The 10506-nt window shown below is 32.3% G+C and overlaps 1 protein-coding gene across 5 annotated transcripts in view; it reads left to right on the top strand.

Annotated features, from left to right (window-relative positions):
- LOC116842028 overlaps window positions 1-10506 on the top strand; it is a 633651-nt gene that overhangs the window by 262507 nt on the left and 360638 nt on the right. The gene's annotated exons all lie outside the window — the stretch shown is intronic.

Here is a 10506-nt window from a genome sequence, read left to right as displayed (position 1 = left end):
CTCTCTCTCTCTCTCTCTCTCTCTCTCTCTCTCTCTTTCTCTCTTCTCTCTCTCTCTTTCTCTCTTTCTCTCTCTCTTCGATTATATTATAAATGATTATACGTAGCATACTCGTTGAGCTACGTTGAAAGTTTAACTATTGTCTGTGCACAGAGAGAACGATTTATTGAATCAAATAAATGTTTCTTTGGAATAATCCAAACAAATTATTTGATTGACAACAAAAATATTTCTTTGGAACTAAGCCGCAAATAAATATTTTTGTTGCTTCAAACAAAATTTTGTTCAATTTTGATCCATCAAAAAATTTGTTTGAACTATTCTAAAAAAGCGTTTATTTAATTCAACCAAATTGTTCTTTCTGTATGAATGTAAACAATTATATTTTAGCTGTCTAATCAGCATTTATGAAGAAAAACTTTATGCATTTTTTTCACGTAAATGCACTTTCATTATTTGCGAAACTTATTTTCTTGATTTGTTATTTGAGCTGTTTAGAATTTTCTATCTAAAACATTTATTCTGAAACTCTTGCTTTTAATAAAGAATATTATTTTAATTAAAGTTATATACCTCATAGAACCTAGAATTGTTTGTTTGAAGCGCCAGTGGCAGCGTGTGTAGTTTTAATTCAAATAAGACTTATAAGCATTGTGTTGCGAGATGTACTGTCGAAGTTTCTAGGCCGAATTAGTAATTAATACGGCATTATGAGGAGATCCGGATTTGACTCTTGGCTAAGATATTATATTATTTTTTGCAACTTTAAAATAGGATAATAAAAATGCTTAACCAATAATATAAAAATGGGATTAATTAATAATATAACTAGGATATAACTAGTTTGACTTGGAAGGTTTTATTTATCGTGTACGTTATGAAGATTGGAAAATTTATCTGACACGTGCATTAATACTATCATCAAACATTATTATCTTTCCAGCATTTAATATTCGCTCCAATATCTCAGCTCTTATTGAGATTGATTTAAGTAGAGTAATAGAGAGTTGAGCAGAGTAAACACATAGAAGGTCTTTCTGACGCATTCTGACGTGCTCTCGCGCGTTATTGCTTCGCGTTGATCGTGGTTTTAATGGAGAATTTGCATCATACATAAATGACAATGTCGCGTGTAATTGTTCCCGGTAAATCACGCCTGATTTCAATAAATATTTAATTTTAAGAGAAAATAATTTTCTCTGGGAGATTTAATATAATTATATATATAATTATAAATTTATTAATAATTATTAATTTTTATTTTTGTTAACCGCATTCTCTAACAAAAGAGATAACTTTACATATACGTACGTATAAATATATTATGTTAATATTTATAATTTAAATTATATTTTTGCCAAGCACCTAAAATGTTTGCAGTTAGCAACATGGTAGCTGCTCCTATTGATCCTCTTTTTCCCACTTGGCCCATATTGACTACTATAATTTTCTTCTGGGTCGGAATTTTCGAGTAAAATCTCTTTCAATGTTTTGGGGTTCTTTAACAACTGGGACAATTTGAAAAGGAGAGATATTTTTTCATCGTTATTTTTATAATTTGAGCTAGGAAGGATTAAATTTAATCCAAAGTCTATATTGGAGAAGGATACGGGCGTTGATTGTGCGTGAAATTTGCAAAAGCAAACGAAAACATTACCGCCGCGGAAAACAAGCCGGCCGGCGACACAATCCGTCGCTCGACGTTCAACGGCGTAACACTGGGTGACTGATGCAGTAACGATATAATTTAAGCTCATTTAGAAGACACACACACATACACAGTGTCGGGCGCTGCTCGAACATCATCGTCGGCGGCGCGCTCTCGAAACGCTCCATGAAGTTCGTCAACCTAATTCAACGACAGTTTACTCCCGTTTATGCCTCCGCTCGAGGCCCGCGCGCTCGAACGAATCGCCTGCCATTGGGTGGCGCGCCATTTCTACGTCGCCCGCCGGAAGAAACGGCGTTTGTCAGCCAGTAAAGCCGCGTTGCTTCTCCGACGTGCGAAATCCAGTTTGACGAACTTTCCAGCCCGTGGCATCGTGGATCAACGCGACTGGCGCCGACCATTTCGCCGCTTTTTGCGCCGTCCGATTTCGCGTCGAGGATTCGCGGCGCGTTATCTCACGAAAAACAACCTCTTTCTCCCCTCCTCCCTCCCTCGCTCTCTCTCTCTCTCTCCCTCCCCTTCTTTCCCTCTTCAAATCGCCACTTGATTCCGCGCGCGCAGCCGACTTCCGCTCGTTCGCCGATCTGCGGAACGCAACGGGCCGAAGTTCGCGCGCGAAGCGACGATTACCATTGATTGCTGCTAACAGTGGAAACTGTTAAGCAAGAGCGTGGCACGCATGACAAGCTCGCATTCCACCCCGCGGTGCAACGGCGCGGAGCACTTTGCATCAACTGGCCGGTGTTCTCGGCACTGGTAAAACGCAATTATCATTAGCCGCGGCTCAACAAGCGTGCATGAGTTGTCTAATCGGTTAACCACAATTAACTCCGACGTGTATAATTAAAAAATGAAACGCGAGAGACGCGCTAACATTCGCAAAGCTTTTCCGAGTTTTTCGTATAAAGGAACGAGAAAATCAGGGACGAAAGTTTGTTTGGTTGGAAATCGAACACTGGACCTTTCGCTTGCCGGACGATTGTTTCACCAACTAAGTTACTAGCTGCGTGAAGTTGGTCTTCCTCACCACAGAGAATTTAATTGCAACTATAATAATATATTTCGTAGTTTGTTTAGTCAATTCGTTTCGTAGTTAAAGTTACAATGGTATATTATGGAAAATTTAAAAAATTGTATGTGAAGTTGGCTCCCTTTTTCTGGAAATCTTCTTCCCACGGCATCCAACATAATTTTGACTATTATCGTTCGTTTAGTAGCGTTTGATAGTGTAATTCCAATAATCCAACTTGTAATTGTTATCAAGAAAAATTGTATATGTGTACAAAGTTACTCCCTGTTGTCTATAAATTTCCTTCCACGACATCATATTTAATTATTACTGTTAAAATTTGGTAGTCGTTTTTTAACGTTTAGTAGTCCATCTCGAGAATGTTTAATAGCAAAAAATATAGTTGTTATTAAGGAAAATAGAATATGCGAATATAAATCGTCTTTTCAAATATCTATCTAGGTCGTCCCAATTTAAATAATTGTTAGAGAATTTATTTAATAATCACTCTTAAAAGTTTGATAGTTCATTATCTATAATTAGTAGTCGAAATTATAATTATTGTTGAAGAAAATAGGATATACAAATCGATTTCGCATTCGTATATTTTATTTTTATTAATAACAACTACAATTTCGATTATCAAAAACGTTCACAATAAGCTATCAAACGCTTAAACGCAACCACCAAACAAATTTTTATAGTTATTTATAAGTGAAACAGTGTGTGGGCGATGATTTCAAGAAAGACAATGCAACGTCTCGTTCGCATATTATTCTATTTTTCTTAATAATGACTACAATTTCTGCTACCAAACGTTCACAATAGACTACCAAACTTTTATGCGACAAACAAACAAATGATAACAGAGAATGAAATAAAATGTTGGGAGAGGAATTTTAGAGCTAACTTCACGCACATGTATCTCATTTTCCTTAACTCTTCAGTCGTCGCATGGAATCTTTAAGAGAATATTATATCCAAAATAGTCTTTTCTTATATTTTATATGAACCCAAAAACTTAATTAAACAAAGAAAATATTTAAATTTTCAACATAAAAGATATAAAATAATATTTATATTGGGATCTTTCAAGGTCCCATGCGTCGACTCGTGTTCGGAAAGTAGCGCGACAACTATAGCGTTGACCCTCCATGAGGTTAATGTAAACCATGGATATCTCTAGTAATCTAAATTACAATCGTTATTAAGAAAAATAAAATGTGTATAAAGTTGGCTCCGTCTTGTTTATAAGTCCCCTTTCACGGTATCATATTTAATTATGATTATTATCATTCGTCTGATGGTCACATTAAAATATTAAGTAATTCATTGCGAATGTTTGATGATCGAAATTGTAATTGTTATTAACCCTTAAATTGTTAACTCTCCGTGGGCACACTTGATTTTCGCATCTTTCGTGGGCACACTGAGTCCATTTTGTCCGCAGTAAATTCCTATTTTTGTTAAAACTGCTTCCGAATTTTCATTTTTCCTAATTGTTTGTAAGCATTTGACTCAAATAGCGATTGTACATTAAAACAGAGACTTGGAAAAGTATCTTAGAATTTTTTTCAGATTTTTTGAAAGCTTAGAACAGTTAAAAAAATAGTCGCGGACAAAATGGACCCAGTATGCCCACGAAAGATGCGAAAATCAAGTGTGCCCACGGAGAGTTAACAACAATTTAAGGGTTAATAACAATTACAATTTCGATCATCAAACGTTCGCAATGAATTACTTAATATTTGAATGTGACCATCAGACGAATGATAATAATCATAATTAAATATGATACCGTGAAAGGGGACTTATAAACAAGACGGAGCCAACTTTATACACATTTTATTTTTCTTAATAACGATTGTAATTTAGATTACTAGAGATATCCATGGTTTACATTACCAAATGTTCTCTACCTAACAACTATTAAATAAATTATAACAGTCAAAATTATATAAGATATCATGGAAAGATGTCATGGAAGAAAGATTTTCATGGAAGAAGAAGTCAACTTCAAATGCACTTTGTTCTATTTTCTGTGATATCTCTTTGCATTTTTTCTCTGAATGTGACATGACTTAAATTTTTAAGAGGACGCCAAAGTGAACAATGAACTGTTAAAATGGGTAATGAAATATCAACAACGTAAAAGCGATCGTTACTAACACGACCACCTTTTTTATATTTTTGTATTTTTTCGTATTTTTGGTACGTATTAATTTTATATAAATATGTTGTGCTTTGTTTTACCGTATTGAGCAGAAAATATAATCATGCATATATAAAAATGTTTCTACAAACTTCTCATATATTTCTAATTTTCTCTAAATTCAATTGTAAAAATACAACAATATTCTTTAAAATTCTCCTGAGTTGAATAAACACACATGTCTACGTAAGTTACAAAACTTTCGTCAATATTTACGATAACTGACAGCGATGTCTATTTTGAAAATGTTTATCGTTTTTGTCATGTATCGAGCAATGTTCCAATTTATTTTTGCATATACTTTTATTGTGGAAAAGCACCAGTGTTTCTGCAATCATACTGAAAAAATATCTCGGTTATCAGAACAAAAACATGTTTGCTGTTTGCATTAGGAAAACAAATCAAACAGTTATCGTTGCAAATCATTTTTCATCATTTGTCATTTTAGCAAATATACATTACCTGAAAGACAAATCACATTTGTTCTCTTCTATTTGTTAGATGTACAAAATTCATTGTAAATACACGCACATACACTAAACTTATAACATCAATAACACCGACTAATATAATTATGAACGTTGTAATAGCAGAAGCTGTTTGTTCGAAGACAAATGAAGTTCTCGCACCGCGGTAGTCTTGAGCTCGCGTTGCTAAGTCAAGTCAAAGTGAGCCAGCTACAGTTAAAGGGCTACATACACCTGATCGACTCGAAAAACGCCTAATGTTTGAACTTTTCTGCTGATGACATTATTGATTTTATACAGATCTCCGAAAAATATTTCTTCATACTTCTGTTTAATTATTATATGAAGCTCATTACGAAAAGTTGATATGTAACGCTGTTGTTATTACTTCCGCGAAGCTCATCATCGCTAATTGGCATTTACGTTACCCAAGAAACCTCCGACATTATTTATTTTAAACAAAAAAGATCTAAATCCTGTTAAATAATAAGTAAAACTAGTCTTCGTCGTAGCCGATTTCTAAAATATTTATTTTTGATAAAGTTGTTAACATTGAAGTAAAAAGTTCGATTTTTCACCAAAATTTTCTCCTTTTTTATAAAGAGAAAATAATAAATATAAAATATCATACGATAAAAATTAAATAATCTTACTAATAACATCTATGCAAAACTATAATCACTCCAATAGTTGTTGAGAAATTTTAGGTACCGATTTTGAAAACAGTTCTGAGAAAAACGCGTTTAAAGTTTACATATTGTTAAAATCTTATATTTCTAACTTACATAGAATCATAGATTCCGAGCTTGTATAATACATCATTCTTAGATGAGTCAACTTCAATATATCTTTCCTCTGGTCTTTTTTATGAGATTTTACCTCCTTGGTTGATTTTACCTCCCTGATGTTGCGGTAAGTTGATTCTTTGATTATCGTTGAAAGCGGCGAATTAATGGATATTTATGCTCATCGATACGTCTATAGTCTGCATAATTTTAACAAAGTCTTTTTTCTTCGTTAAAACACATGGTTGTTATATATAGCTATTTTTATAATATTAGTTTTGCAATAATGTTCTTTTGATGTAATTAGCGTTCAAACTTGCATTATTATTTTGTGTATATTCACCAAGGCAACTGTTCTAATAAAGTATACTTTATTAACGTTATACCTTTATCATGCGTACTTGCTTAAATGCAATTAAGCAATTATGCTTAAATCTTCGTATATTGATTTTATGTAGAAGTATTCATTTGCTCCTATTCTCGTATTTATCCTGCTCTGCTTCATATTTGTTAACTGGATGCTTCTTCTTTTTAAGTTTATCTTTTCTGAATTGTCTATATGCATGTGTGTGTGTTCTTTTTTTAATTATTTCTTTTTATCCATATTGAACGCGCTATTTCCTTTATCGATTTTTCTTCGACTTAATTCTGTAAGGATGATTAAATTAAACATTTTGCTCTTGCAAATATTAATATGATATTATACTATTATGCAAAAACGATCTTTTAATATTAATATTCACAAAAGGTAAAGGAAATTTGTAAAAAAGAGTTTGATACAGACGAAACAAAAGACTGTGTATTTAAGCGCCAGCCGACCGCATCAATACGCCAATAGACCGCAGTTGGTTTTATTCAAAATGTTATAATTTCTGTTTGTTATAACAGTTATTTTTGCAAATTTCGGTTTACAACTTGGAGGGAGTATTTTTAAATGGTACTTTTGAAAAATATTATTTCTGAAAAATCGATATTTTGAATTCTGTCAAATATATATAATTCCCTCATGTTCGTGTATATGTGTTGTTTCGAATAGAATATGCAGAAAAGAAAATGAGTAGAATGTGGGAAACAGACCTAGCACCCGAATGTCTGAAGCGTTGGGGCCTAAGTGCAAAAATTATACAAATATTTAAAGATTAGCTTTCTTTGTTGACTGATTTACTAAAGTGTTATTTCCAAACTTTGCTAATAATCTGTATTGCTAGCAAATCAAATTCATGATTTGTTGGGTTAACTGAGTAATAGCTCCATTAGCCTGTTTCTATTGCAACAGTGTTGCTTATAGAATAGCAAATTGAGAGAGAGAGAGAGAGAGAGAAACAAATTATTTGTTCCCCCACGAAATAATTTGCTATTCCATATCGACAAACCATTGGATATGTTAAATTAGCAAAACATTTTTCTTTCAGTTCAATATGACGTAAACTTTTTTGAAATAAATATTTTAAAATAAAATTTTCAAATATGGTGTCCCCTTAACTACTAAATGCTATCAAAATAATCACTATAATAAAGAATTGTTTTAGCTTTAATTAACACAACATAACGTCTAAAATCGGAACATAATACGTCTGAAAGGCATCTTAAAGACGTCTCTCAGACGTCGGAATGTAAGATGACTAAGGTAGTACATACACAAAATGAATTGTCCAAGAATTTGTTGAAATTTACACTATATATAAATTACTATATATAAACTACGTCATGTTGAATTGAGAGAAAAATGTTTTGCTAATTTAACATATCGGATGGTTTGTCGATATGGAATAGAATGATGCCGTGAGGGAACAAATGATTTGTTTCTCTCTCTCTTAGTTTTGCATGTATGAACTTAAATATTATCTAATTATTAGTGCAATTAAAAATAGATTGACCATGCGAAAGCTGAGATAACGAAAGTCAAAGTTAGCACTTTTAACGTGTATCGCATTACGAAAATGGCTCCCGATAAAATATTTCTAATTCTGGTGATCAAACTACATCCAAAAGTTTTATGAAAAATTACAATAATATTCAAGACTAATGTACGGATATAATACAAAAATATTACGAAAATGGCTCCCGATAAAATATTTCTAATTCTGGTGATCAAACTACATTAAAGAGTTTTATGAAAAATTACAATAATATTCAAGACTAATGTACGGATATAATATAAAAATATAAAAATTTTTTACTACGTAGTTTTAAAGATATCGACGCCTAATTGTTCCAATCTAGTATTATTATAGGTACGGAAAGTTAAGGCGTGAAGTGTGGCAACAGCGCATGTGTTAATATGCACTGAGAGAAATGGCTTGGTGAATGACACTATACTCGTCTTATGAAAGTAATATGGTGAATTTATATGTGATATCTGGTTCATATATCCAATATTCTGATTACGATGCCTCGACGCATCTGGTAATCAATACCGACATTTAGTTGTACATATCTAGACAGTTTGGTAATTTTCTTTAGACGTGTGATACTGTTGACGTGATAGTTAATCGTTACTCGCTACGACGTTTCCTTTTCCATCTATACTCATTTGTAAAGACGTCGGTGCTATAAAAGAGTAGACGCTAAAACCGTCAGATATTTGGAAGAATAAAATTTCTTAAAATATGTCGATGAATTTAAAAGTAAATATATAAAGATTATATACAGTAAGTATATGAAAATTATATATATATATATATATATATATATATATATATATATAATTTTACATATATTAATTATAATATTATAATATTTAATATATATATATATATATATAATTTTATATATATTAATTATAATATTATAATATTTAATATATATATATACATATATATATATATATATATATATATATACATATATATATATATATATATATATATATACATATATATATTATATGGTTAGATTTTAAGTTTGGTGTTATTATTTCAATTATCAATTGTATGCTGCACCAAATGATTTGGTAAACGTATTTAAGCATCACTATAATGCTACTTAGACAACTTGTTACACGATTATTTACCATGCCGTTTGGTAAACCTAAATAGAATTCTGGTTAGTATCATTAGACATTTCCCTCAGTGTGTGTTCGTTGGGACACGTCATTGTTTATGTGTGTGTGTAGGGACAGTTTCAGTCAAAATCAATTGGTTGCGCATGTAACCAAAAAGGAACTTTTTCTTTCTATTGTAGGACTGAATTTTTTGATAGTACTGTCGCGCTAGTACTAGAGATGGGCGATACCGATACCGATTATAGCTATAATCGATTATTTCTTTTTGATACGTAAACATTTTGTAATCGATTGTTTGACAACTCGATTATGGCGAGAATTGATACTTTTAAACCGATTATTGACTCCTATCGTTCTAACAGAAAGATGGAACTTGATTGGCTACCTAGTTATAGGCCGGTATTCATAGTCGAATCTTATATTTAACTTAACTACTACCGTAGTTAGTGAATTCTTAAATCTGACTTGTATATTCTTTTATATTTCATCTATCTTATAAATTCAGCAGGACACGATGCTTGTTTTCGTGCTAGATTGCTTGTTGAATAAAAATACTGCGTTCTGACTGGTGTATTTCCATCTATCTTCGGAAATACGCCAATTAGAACGCAGTATTTCTATCCAGCACGAAAACAACGTGTGCCGCTGGCTTAATATACTCTAATCTTAGATTTAAAAGTTTACTATGGTAATTATTAATCCAGATTAATGTCATCATATAAACGTAATCATATATCAATCAGATTCACGAGTTTTACAACAGTTGCAAGCTACTTCCTCTGCTGAACATAATCATTGACTGCATCAAGAACAGCAAATGAATGCATCTAGTGGCTGTGCATTCAATAGCAAAAGAACTAAGTAAGCGATTAAACCAACGGCACACGGCGTTTGTTTTTACGTTGAATCTTATGAGATTCAGTAACATGCTAGAAATGCTTTATTCTGCTTAGTACATTTCTAATATATCACTGAAATCCAACTTGTTTTTATGCTGGTAAAAATAAGTTGGATCTAGTGAGATTGGAAAAGTTTATTCCGCAAACGGTATATGCGTTTATTCATATATGTCACGTAAACTATAAATATATAAGCACACATATGTTTAACAAAATGCAGCGATAGTGTATCCGATTCTTACTAGAATCGATTATTTCGCTCGATATATCGGTCTACCGATAATCGGTGCGCTCCAATTAAGTTACTAGAGTCATAATTAATTATTTCTTATCGATGTCCCATCTCTAGGCTAGTACTTAAGACCTTTTTAAGACGTCTTATGTCCCAATTTTAAACGTTATGTTGTATGGGAAATCTTCTGTAGTGAGGAAAGGGCAACTTCACGCAGCTTGAGTTGCCC

The sequence above is a fragment of the Odontomachus brunneus genome, unplaced genomic scaffold, assembly GCF_010583005.1.
Source record: "Odontomachus brunneus isolate Ranch 3 - 2012 unplaced genomic scaffold, Obru_v1 Obru_scaffold_002, whole genome shotgun sequence".
NCBI classification, from domain to species: Eukaryota; Metazoa; Arthropoda; class Insecta; order Hymenoptera; family Formicidae; genus Odontomachus; species Odontomachus brunneus.
This window is presented reverse-complemented; position numbering and strand designations above follow the sequence as displayed.